At 47.4% G+C, this 11,888-nt stretch overlaps 1 non-coding gene across 1 annotated transcript; it reads right to left on the bottom strand.

Moving 5' to 3' along the window:
• Positions 1–630: 630 nt before the first annotated feature.
• On the bottom strand, positions 631–713 carry TRNAL-UAA (transfer RNA leucine (anticodon UAA)). Its single transcript has one exon. It is a non-coding gene; the product is annotated as a tRNA-Leu (tRNA).
• Between the last annotated feature and the right edge of the window lie 11,175 nt (positions 714–11,888).

Below are 11,888 nucleotides of genomic sequence, written 5' to 3' on the forward strand. Positions count from 1 at the left end.
AAGAGCAGTTCTTGGTTTCTCATGCATTTCCCAAATTTAACTGGCAGCAGCAGGAGCCCCTTCCTGCCATGCTGGCTTGCTCCAGGGAGTTGAGACACTGCCAGTCCCCCTGGGGAGTGCCAAATAGTGGTTTGGATAAGCCAAGCAGTGTGTCTAGGGTCATTGAATAGAGCTGGAAAGAGATGCTGGTGTGGAGCAGTCTCCACAAACCCCAAACCCATCTCCCTGAAACAGCTTGTTTGCGCTGGTTTCTACTTGTGACTTAGCCAAGCTGTTTAGCGCTCAACACCTTTTCTTTTTCCATTGTCAGGGTAGTCAGTTTTTTCTATCTCTGCCATGGGAAAAACAGGTTGCTATTTTGGAAGCATGTGGGATTCAAGACCACAATGGTCTCGGTACTCCCTGCATGAAGGACAAGAGCTGCAACCTGTGTGCCAGAGGGACCAGCTCACATCTCTTTCCATGCTCAGCCTGGACAATAGGGTGGCTCAGCCCCACCAGGGTTCACACACTGGGGCACTGAATGGCCTCAGCTTCCCAGGCATAGGGCTCAGAGCTCCCAGCCCTGCTCTGAACCAATGCTCTAAAAGCTAGGATGAAGGATTTGGGCCAAGAGAAAAAGAAAGTTCCTACCAGAAGTGGGGTTCGAACCCACGCGGGCATGCGCCCATTGGATCTTAAGTCCAACGCCTTCACCACTCGGCCATCCTGGTGGGCTATAAGCTCTCCCCGGCCCACCAGCTACTGCTCTGGAGGGCACACACCTCACCAAGCCCTTGAGGTCAGAGACACCTTCCCCTCCTCACTGCTTTCTTTTATTTCCCCAGCAAACTGGAAGAACATCTCATTGGGAGTCACCAGGTCTCATGGGACATGGAGGATGGCACACCACCTGTGTGCCACACTAGGTCCTTGTGCAAGGACCATAGTCACTGGAGATAATGCCGCCAGGGACCCTGGTGCAGAAGGGGTATCTCTATAGGCTCTCAGCCTGACCCCGCTGGGTTCCCAGGGGTAAGGAAGCAGCTCTGACAGCCCAACAGCACTCAGCTAGACACGTCACATGCTTAAAGCACCGTCTTTGTGACATCCTTAAGAAAATGGAATTTTTGGAACTGACCACTAAAGACATAGGAATGAACTATGCAAGCCTGGCAAAACAGAAGTTGAAAGCCAGAGATGGAAACAGAGAGATAGAGAAGCACTTGTTTTACGACTATATCCTTGAGGACAGCTGAGAGACTGATCAAAGCAAACATCCTGCCTCAGAAGCTGCTGAGAAGGGGCTGATAAAGTCTACAGTCAAGGAGAATAACTGGTTGGGATGTAGATAAGAGCTAAAACAAAGTGCCCAGTATGGGAACTATCCTTATTATAATACTAAAAATCAGGCCAGGAACTACCCCCCCTCTAGTAAGTCCCTTAATCTATGAGCATGCGTAGTAAATTAAAAGTGAGCTGTACTGTTACATCCAAGGGAGAAATAAATCAACTAATTATTAGCTGAGGCGTGTGAATACTAGCTGTGATTGACATATTTAACTGTATAAATGCCTTGTAGTTTCTCGGTGTGGTGTGCCAGCTTTGTGGGTTACCACCTAGCACCAGTCTGCACAAAAATCACTTAAATAAAATACCTCTGCTCTGTGTGTAGTTCGGTGTTTTGCACACTGGGTGAACAAACCCACTTTTCAGGATAACGCTTGCACCTCGGGTCACACTCCTCACCTCCTCCAGTCCACATTTGGGACTCTACTAGGGCATTTATCTAGGAAATACAGTGGGGCAGGAGACTTTCTTTTTCTTTTGGCTTGAGGCAGAGCTTTTTTTCTGCCATCTGGGAAAAAGAGAAAAAAATCAAACATACACAAAAACCCCTGTTGAATCACATGGGATTCAAACCCACAGCTCACAAGTACCTATGCACAGGAGGTCTTTAGCCCTTAAGCCACAGGAGCCTGATCATTTCTGTCTCTGATTTCAGCCACCCTCTCTCTTCCCAGGCCAGCACCTTCACATAGGGATGCTATAACCCAGAGAAACCTGGCGAGGCCTTTTCACCAGAGGGCCCTGTCTGCTGTAGGACATACTTGCCTTGGCAGTCCTGGCCCTGTTCTGCTTGAAGATGAGAGCAATTCCCTCCTCACTTCCCCAGGGACTGTTCACAACTGTGCCCTGGGGTAGCTGAGCTGCTTGGGTGGCTTGCGGTTGGCTGCTGCAGAGGTGAGAGGCAGTGGCCAGGAAAAGGATTGTTTCCAGGTCTTAAGAGAGGGTGTCTCAGAGCTCCTCAGTCAGGAGGGGTCACCCTGGCCTCTAGAGATAATTCAGAAGTGCAGAGGATGCTGTAGGTCCAGCAAAGAACTGGGAGACCCTATTCACATGCAAAAATCCTGCCAGGAGGAAAATTCACCCCCTTGGGTGCCAAGAGGGGACAGCAACTTTCCCTGTTTCCCTTTGTCCTTCTGTAACAGTCATGACTATCTGCTGTGCTGGTTCCTGTGTGCAGAATCACCGCTCAGCCTCACTTGATGCCTCCAGCTGCAGCTCCCGCATTAATATCAAATGAAGCCATGCTCACCAAGGGTGTCACACTCACCAGTTCCAGAGGAATCTGCTCCTAATGAGTGACTTCAGAGCATTAATGAGCTTGCAAAGCTCTCCTCTTCATTTACAGAGCTGGACCTCGCACACTTGGCATTAAGACAGGGGTCACCCATCAGGCAAAGAGAATGCGTGTGCATGTCAGTGAATATAATATATTTGTCATCCTCTAAGAAGCAAAGATTAATCATGCCCTCTCCGAAAGGAAGCTTTTACGCCACGTCTGCTCTTCACAGCATGGAGAGAAGGGACCTGCCCACAAGGACGTCCATGACCCACACTGCTCAGACTCCCATAGCACCCAGTGAGCCCAGCTTTGAAGTTAGCATCTCACCTTAACCCTTTGGGTCCAGGCTGGGAAATGCTACTCGAATTGGCAGCCTGAAGGGTGAATAAAGTGGTAGGATTGTGCTCCAGTGGAGGTTTAAGGCATGCATGGGGGGGATTGGTATGGATGCATGAGAAAGCAGGTTTGACTGACACTTCCTACTCCCAGCACAGGCAGAAAAAGGAGACGCTGCCCCAGAACAGCAAGGGCTGCAAAATACATCTACTGCTCTCTCCAAGGACCACTGTCTCCAAGTCACAACCCCCTCCAAGCCTCCCTGAGTTCACCATAAATCTCTGTGTTGAAACAGCCTACAGTGACTGCCTGGCTACCAGCCCAGCTACACCCATTTTAGGCGCTGAGCCTATCCATCCTGCTGAGCTAGCAGTAGGCCATGCACACAGACTGTACTGAGGGACCAGCATCCAGCCTGAGCACAAGCCTGCTGCTGGGCACTGCTTGCCCTTCCTCCCAAAGCCCCTTCAGCCTTTCCAGACCCCTCTTGCTGCTGACACCTTAACTGGCATTTGTGCTGCCACAGGGAGGCTTGGGACAAGGCACGGGGCAAGGAGATATCGACTTGTTATTGCACTGCTGTTGCTGAACCTTCAGGACAATCTCCATGTGCAGTCTACAGTGGCACTGGCATGGGGGCAGCTCAGCTCCCCTTGCCTGGTTCAAACTTACCATGACACATATCCAAGGTAGTCACTAGCACAACTTGGCTGTATTTAAAAATGCAACTCCAAGCAGATGTTTTCCAGGGTCTTCCAAGGCTGTGCATCATCCATAAGGTTGCTCAGCTTCACCTGCAAACCTACACAGAGATCTGGCTGGCACTTTGCTGGGTCTGGAGTCAGCCTTGCCTCCTGGGGCGAGGGTTGTAACATCATCTGAATTACCTTTAGTGTCTTGGATGTCTCCTATGCAATCCCAAGCCAGGAAGTTTGCTTGCCTCGCTTGAAGTATCCCCATGAAATGACAGTTTGAAGGTGACATGGCTACAGGCTTTCAGAACACATGTTCTGTAAGAGAAAGACATTATTAAATGTCCTGAAGTCAGAAAAGTGTCATCCTTTGCTTCAGAAACACATTGGCAATGTTAACTGGAAAGCAGTTTCTTCTCTCACCTTTACTCCCTCCAAAAGATATCTCCTGGCACTTGGTGTCTATTCAGTAGACCTGTGTTTAATTTAAACGGCCACTGGAGGCAACCACCATCCCACATGTTAATACTGCAGCTGGAGAGTGGCCGATTGGTAATTAAGAAAAAGAAAAAATCCAAAACCTTAAAGCTATGAGCAAGGCAGAGTTTAAATGGCACTTTAAGGGATTTCAGGCCAAAATTTCTCCACTTTACTGATGCAGGGGCAAAAATAATCTCCACATCATCGCCTTAGAAATTAGTTGGAAAAGAGAAAGAGTAGGACAGGGTTCTCCTCTGTGCTCCTTTTATGCCTTTCACCTGCTGCGAGAGCAGTTCAACATGTAGATTACAACCATCATGAGCACTAAGTGACCGGAATGTTTGCCATAGATCAGCCCTACCAGGGTCATTTTAGGTTAAATGAGAGATGACACTTTGGCTCCACCTTGTGCAGCAGGCTTTGGGGGAAAAATTCATGCTGCTTATAGCAATAGGGCTGCTGTATTGTGTTCATGTAGCAGTTAATGAGGAAGCTCTTTGGACTTTGTCAGCTTTTAAATACACTATTGATGTCCCACATGTAACTATAAACGACTACATTTTAAGAGTAGTCGGAGTTCATTGACAAAAAGAAGAGTCGAACAGGGCAGCATTACTATTTAACTGGTCCTCAGTAAGTTTAAGAATAGACAGGCAAGCAAACACAGATCACTCTTCCTTCCTGTCTTTCCTCCCTCTTGAGAGGCAGTTCAGGAAATCAAGCCACTCCCCTTTTGTATTCAGAGGGTTTTCTTTACAGAATGGCTGGAAAATACATGCTGTATTCCTATGGGTGAAAGCTTATACTCTGCAGAATTTCACATGATGCCCCACTGCTTGTTGGCTCAAGTCAGCCCCTGTGGAACTACAAACCTTACAGTCCTCTATAGCTCAAGAGGAAAGGTTTTCCATGAAGCTTGCAAATACTGGTATTTGGCCAGAAAGCCAAAGACCACTTACTGTGGGCACACAGACTGGACTAAAAAGCAGCGGAGTTATCTAATTACAGGAGGTTATTTATCCCAGAGGGAAAATATATTTTTCTTTGTTGAGTAAGCTCTTTCAAAAAAAAAAACCAACAAACAGCCTATCAAACTGAAAGCAATGCAGCTATCACAGCTAAAGTAGTGATGCACAGAAAATAATGGATTTATCTACTTTCTCCTGCTCAGGAATGATCTCCCAGCTGTTCACAATTTTCCACAAGCTATTGCTAGTCTAAACTATTCTGCCAGTTATTTTCCACAAATAATTCTTGGACAACAGACAGTTTCTCAAAAAATCAATCTTGAGGGTTCAGAGTATCTAGGCTTCACACCATTGTTTCTGCTTTTGTTCTGAATGGGCTCATAATAAGATATTTGGAGTGAATCGTGATGGTTCAGCATTTCAATGTCATCACCTAACCGCATTCAGTTATTCCCATACATGTTCTGGACAGGAATGTGTAGCTCATCAAGGCTTTACCTTTGTTTAGTCTGGACTAGATTTTGTGAAAGATACCATCATGGACCCATCTCTCCCTGTTGCTGTTCCATGCCTCTTCCAAACACCACCACTTACAACAGAGAGAGAGTCACAGCTGTGCAGAAAAGAAAGCTCAAGAACACACTGATGCTCAGATGCTGAGTGCCCAAATCATGGAGTCATAAAGGGACCTGATGTAAATGAGAAATTCAGTGCATGTTCATCTATTCTTACCTAATGCAGTCAGTCAGAGTTTTTCTACAGACATCGCAAAGAGGAACTTGGCTGATCCTGACTTGAGGCACATGACCTCTGAAGATGCCTTCCAGCCCCACTCTCCATGACTGAATTTCAGCATATATTGGTCACCAGATATGTGTAAACCAGGCTCTATTAAGGACACTCCAAAATCACAATAGAAAAACATATGTATTGCATATTTTCGGCTGCCTTTTCACATGACAGAGGAGTTAGCCACGATAAACAAAGACTCAACAGAGAACTCCATCCTTTACAGGGTCATAACAGGAAACACTGCAGCACACTACTCTCAGAATCAACCCAGGGGGAAATGAAGTGATTGAGTTATCACATGGACAAATATCAACAGAAGAGGCTTGCATGTGTCAAAGAAGTCTTCTGCAATTATTTACATAGCTTGGACAAGTGTTGGAATGAATGGGGAAAACCCTTTGTGCTCCACCTGCAGGACCAGCAGTGCCCACTACTGCTCTTTATCTCAACAGGGAAGTGTGCAGGCAGCATATCACTCCCAGATGTCAGGGTGCATCTGCATGAATTCCTAAAATGACATGTGTTCTTTAGCCCAGAGCTTGGCTCCAGGCTAAGAGCTAAATTTGATGTTCTCTGCGGCTAAAACTTCTTCAAAAACCATTCTGGGTTAATTAGGGAAGGGAAATTCTGGCTGCAGACTGTAAAAGAAGATTGGCTTGGGAAATCGTATGAAAGTTGTGTTTTTTGCCAGAGCAAAGAAAAAGAACAGGCTCATTTCTAAAAGCACTGCACCTAAGAACTTCAGAAAAGCACAGAACTTCACTGAAATACAATAAAAGGCACTGCCTAAAAGCAGAACATCTCCTTTGGCTCAGCATATCTTCTCCCAGAGGTACCACATCATTCCTTCTGCTCACAAAACAGCTTCTGTCTCCTTTTAATAGTTTTATTTTTAGGCTTTTCATATGTAATTCTCTTTTTCCTTATGTAAGGTGCTTGGAAGGGCTGCAGTGTCAAACAATAATTACATCAGAGAAAATTTTGAATCCACAGTGTTAAAACGAGTCTTTGCTCTTGACAAGAGAATGAATGTAGGAAGTGAGGGGATACAGTTTTATCAAGGAGAGCACCCAGCTGACAGTGTAACAGCATCTCTCGTGGGCTGGGGGCACCCGCCTTCAGATATCAGCAATCTCAGCTTGAGGCACGTTGGTACATGCCTGCATTAGCATCATCTGAGGCCTAGATGCACATTCATGCTGGGCTATCAGCACATACATGCCTCTCCCTATAAGCAACTTTGAGGTAGGCTTAAAATGCAGTTTTGCCATCCTCTTAATACCTCTGGTTTAACTAAAGTTAAATCTGCTGGAAGAACAATACGGCAGCTCGCATGTCATCCACCAAGTTCCTGGAATGTATAGAGGACTGTTTCCTCATACATATGCTAGATGTGCCAGCCAGGAATGAGGCACTGCTGGACTTGCTATTCACAAACCGAGAAAACCTGCTTTGTAATATCTCGGTTAGTGATAGCCTTGGCTGCAGTGACCACAATATTGTGGAGTTCGGGATCCTGCTGAGTGTGCTGAAGGTCAGCTCTAAGACAAGGGTTCTGGATTTTAGAACAGCAAACTTCAGTTCACTCAGAGCTCAGCTGGGATGGATTCGATGGGAAGCTCCCATGGAAGACAAAGGAGCTAGTGAGAGCTGGGAATTCAAGAACTCTTTATTGGAAGCACAAAGCCAATTTATCCACTACAAAGGAAAGGGAAGTAAGCAGGACAAGAGGCCCCCATGGTTCAGCCATGACCTCCTGGGTCTACTCAAATCCAAAAGGGAAGCATACCAGGGATGGAGAAGTGGAGGATTATCCATTGAGAGCTACAAGGGCATTGCCAAAGTGTGCAGAGATGCAGTCAGAAAAGCAAAAGCCCAATTCAAATTGAAACCAGCTGTAGACGTGAAAAATAACAAGAAAGGTTTCTTCAGACATGTCAACCATAAGCAGAAAAAGAAGGAAAACATAGGCCCACTGTTAAACGGAAAAGGAGAGTCAATCACCGATGATGCTGAAAAGGCAGAGGTCCTCAACACCTTCTTCACCTCTGTCTTTACCAACACTGTTGGGTCCCAGGCTTTGGGAACCAAATTCCCAGTTGATCCAAACATAGACCCACCATGAGTGAAGGAAGAGTACATGAATTATTACAGGAGCTTGACCCCTACAAATCAACGGGCCCTGACGCCACCCACCCGAAGGTGTTGAGAGAGCTGGCTGACATCATTGCAAGGCCACTCTCCATAATCTTAGAGAAGTCGTGGAGAACAGGGGATGTCCCAGAGGACTGGAGGAAGGCAAGTGCTACCCCTATCTACAAGAAAGTCTCAAGGGAGGATCCAGGTAACTATAGGCCCATCAGCCTTACTTCAGTCCCTGGGAAAGTTATGGAACGAATCCTCCTGGGGGCCATCACAAGTCAAATGAAGCACGCGATTGGGAAAAGCCAACATGGCTTCACTAAAGGCAGATCGTGCTTGACAAACCTGGTGGCCTTCTATGACAGGAGGATCCAGGGAACTACAGGCCTGTCAGCTTGACCTTGGTGACGGGAAAGGTCATGGAACAGATCATCTTGAATGCCATTATGCAGCACATGTGGGACAACCAGGGGATTGGGCTCAGCCAGCATGGGTTTTTGAAAGGGAGGTCCTGCCTCACTAACCTGGTCTCCTTCTATGATAAGGTGACCCACTTAGTGGATGAGGGGAAGGCTGTGGACGTTGTCTACTTGGACTTTAGCAAGGCCTTTGACACTGTCTCTCACAGCATTCTCCTAGAGAAGCCGGCTGCTCACGGCTTGGACAAGTGCACTCTGTGCTGGGTTAAAAACTGGCTGGGCAGCCGAGCCCAGAGAGTGGTGGTGAATGGAGTCAAATCCGGTTGGTGGCCAGTCACGAGTGGTGTTCCCCAGGGCTCAGGGTTGGGTTCAATATCTTTATTGATGATCTGGATGAGGGGATTGAGTGCACCCTCAGTAAGTTTGCAGATGACATCAAGCTGGGTGGAAGTGTCGATCTGCTGGAGGGCAGGAAGGCCCTACAGAGGGACCTGGACAGCCTGCATCATTGGGCTGGAGCCAACGGTATGAGATTCAACAAGGCCAAGTGCCGGGTCCTGCACTTCGGTCACAACAACCCCATGCAACGCTACAGGCTTGGGGAGGAGTGGTGGGAGAGCTGCCTGGAGGAAAAGGACCTGGGGGTGTTGGTTGACAGCCGCCTGAACATGAGCGGGCAGTGTGCTCAGGTGGCCAAGAAGGCCAATGGCATCCTGGCTTGTATCAGGAATAGTGTGGCCAGCAGGAGCAGGGAGGTGATCATGCCCCTGTACTCGGCACTGGTGAGGCCGCATCTCGAGGACTGTGTTCAGTGTTGGGCCCCTCGCTACAAGAAGGACATTGAGGTGCTGGAGTGTGTCCAAAGAAGGGCAATGCAGTTGGTGAAGGGTCTAGAGAACAAGTCTTATGAGGAGAGGCTGAGGGAGCTGGGGTTGTTTAGCCTGGAGAAGAGGAGGCTGAGGGGAGACCTTATTGCTCTCTACAACTACGTGAAAGGAGGTTGTAGCGAGGCGCGGGTCAGTCTCTTCTCCCTAGTAACAAGAGATAGGATGAGAGGAAATGGCCTCAAGCTGCGCCAGGGGAAGTTTAGGTTGGATATTAGGAAAAACTTCTTCACTGAAATGGTTGTCAAAGAGTGGAACAGGCTGCCCAGGTAGGTGGTTGAGACTCCATCCCTGGAGGTATTTAAAAGAAGGGTAGACGTGGTGCTTGAGGATATGGTTTAGTGGTGGACTTGGCAGTGATAGGTTAGCGGTTGGACTCAATGATCTTAAGGGTCTTTTCCAACCTTAACAATTCTCTGATTCTATGACAGAGTGACTTGCTTGGTTGACATGGGGCGGGCAGTGGACATTGTCTACCTGGACTTCTCCAAAGCCTTTGATATGGTCCCCCACAGTCTCCTCCTGGAGAAATTAATGCATTATGGCCTAGACAAGTGGTCTGTGCAGTGGGCAGGGAACTGGCTGGCAGGCCACACCCAAAGGGTGGTGATAAATAGCTCCTTTTCCAAGTGGTGACCTGTCACTAGTGGTGTCCCCCAGGGATCAATATTGGGCCAAATGTTATTCAATATCTTTATAAGTGATCTGGATAACAGCATCAAGTATAGCCTGATGAAGGTTGCTGATGACACCAAGTTGAGTGGGGAAGTAGACACTCCAGAAGGGAGAGCTGCTCTGCAGGAAGATCTGGATAGGCTGGAAGAGTGGGCAAGAACCTTATGAAGTTCAACAAGGACAAGTGTAAGGTCATGCACCTGGGAAAACATAATCCAGGAGTGCAGTACAGACTGGGATCCACCTGGCTGAAGAGCAGCTCTGTGGAAAGGGACCTGAGGGTCCTGGTGGACAGGAAGCTCAACATGAGTGAACAGTGTGCTGCTGGGGCCAAGAAGGCCAACAGGATGCTGGGTTGAATCAAAAAGGACATCACCAGCAGAGATTAAGAAGTCATTACCCCACTCTACTCAGTGCTTGTCAGGCCACACCTGGAGTACTGTGTACAGTTCTCATCCATGCTATACACAAAAGATGTGGACAGGCTGGAAGGGGTCCAGAGAAGGGCCACCAAGATGATCAAAGGACTGGGAAGCCTGCCATATGAGGATAGGCTGGGAGAACTGGGTTTGTTCAGCCTTGAGAAAAGGAGGCTCAGAGGGGACCTCATCACCATGTACCAGTACTTAAGGGGTAGCTACAAAGAAGATGGAGACTACCTATTTACAAGGAGTCACATGGAGAGGACAAGGGGGAATGGACACAAGTTGCTCTTGGGGAGATTCTGATTGGACACAAGAGGAAGATTTTTCACAGTGAGGACAGTCAACCATTGGAATAATCTCCCCAGGGAAGTGGTTGACTTGGACTCATTGGACACTTTCAAGAGTCATCTGGACAGGGTGCTGGGCTGTCTTGTCTAGACTGTGCTCTTCCTAGGAAGGTTGGACTAGATGATCCCTGAGGTCCCTTCCAACCTGTGATTCTGTGATTCTGTGTAAAGTGCATGTGCCTATAGCTGTAGCTTAACCTCAGCTAAGGATCAAGCACTTCCTGGTGCCAGGATGCACAACCATGACCACCATTAGTCCACTTGCAACGGAAGCGAGAGAAGAAAAAGACCTATCTGCTTCCCCCAATCTGTGTTTCTGAACATATGGGTACCTACCCACAGCAGGCTTCCATTACCTTTATAAATTACCTGCCACCATCTGTGCTGCAGTAACTGGACACATATCTGCTGTGTTAAATTAAATTGTCTTATAGTTGCCACTCAGTCTGACACAACACTGAGTCTTGGACTATGCCTAGGTATTGCCACTGCCAGGGCGTTAAAGGAAGCCACTGGTGATAGTCTCCAAATACCTGGGTTGCATTTTCCAACAAGTAATCAGAGAAGTGTGAATTTGATCCTCTGCCCACGGAGTCCATATGGAAATCAGTGATGGCTGAGGCCATTATGGGTGACCAAAAACCTATGGAAAGAGCAGGGGGAAAAAAAATACCTCTAAAAGAGAGCACCAACTGCCTTACAGTGGACTCCCAAGTAGATATGTAGAAATACTGACAGGTATCAGTGGGACTATCTGTCATGCAATGTCTAAAATCAGGTTGTGGTGAAGAGTAGGTGTATAGAATGAGTTCACACATAGTGCATACAAGAAGTTTTCTAGGGATAACAAGTTTATAGAATACATTTTTTTTTCCCCCATATGGGTTCCCAGCTGGACTTCTCTGCTGTCTTGGAAGAGACCAACTTGCTAAAAGCATGAATAATGTCAAAATCCAGGATCCTCCTAATTAAATGTGACCTTTGAAGCGAACTGCTGATGGCTGAGAGCTCAACAGCTTCTGTGGACTTACCACTGCTTGACAGGAGAGTACCTGCACTGTGTGTATTTGTGTTTTCATTTGTTGCCTGTTATCTCATGTTCGCAGTAGCAAGATGAAGG

This window comes from Phalacrocorax carbo, chromosome 6, assembly GCF_963921805.1.
Source record: "Phalacrocorax carbo chromosome 6, bPhaCar2.1, whole genome shotgun sequence".
Classification (NCBI taxonomy): Eukaryota; Metazoa; Chordata; class Aves; order Suliformes; family Phalacrocoracidae; genus Phalacrocorax; species Phalacrocorax carbo.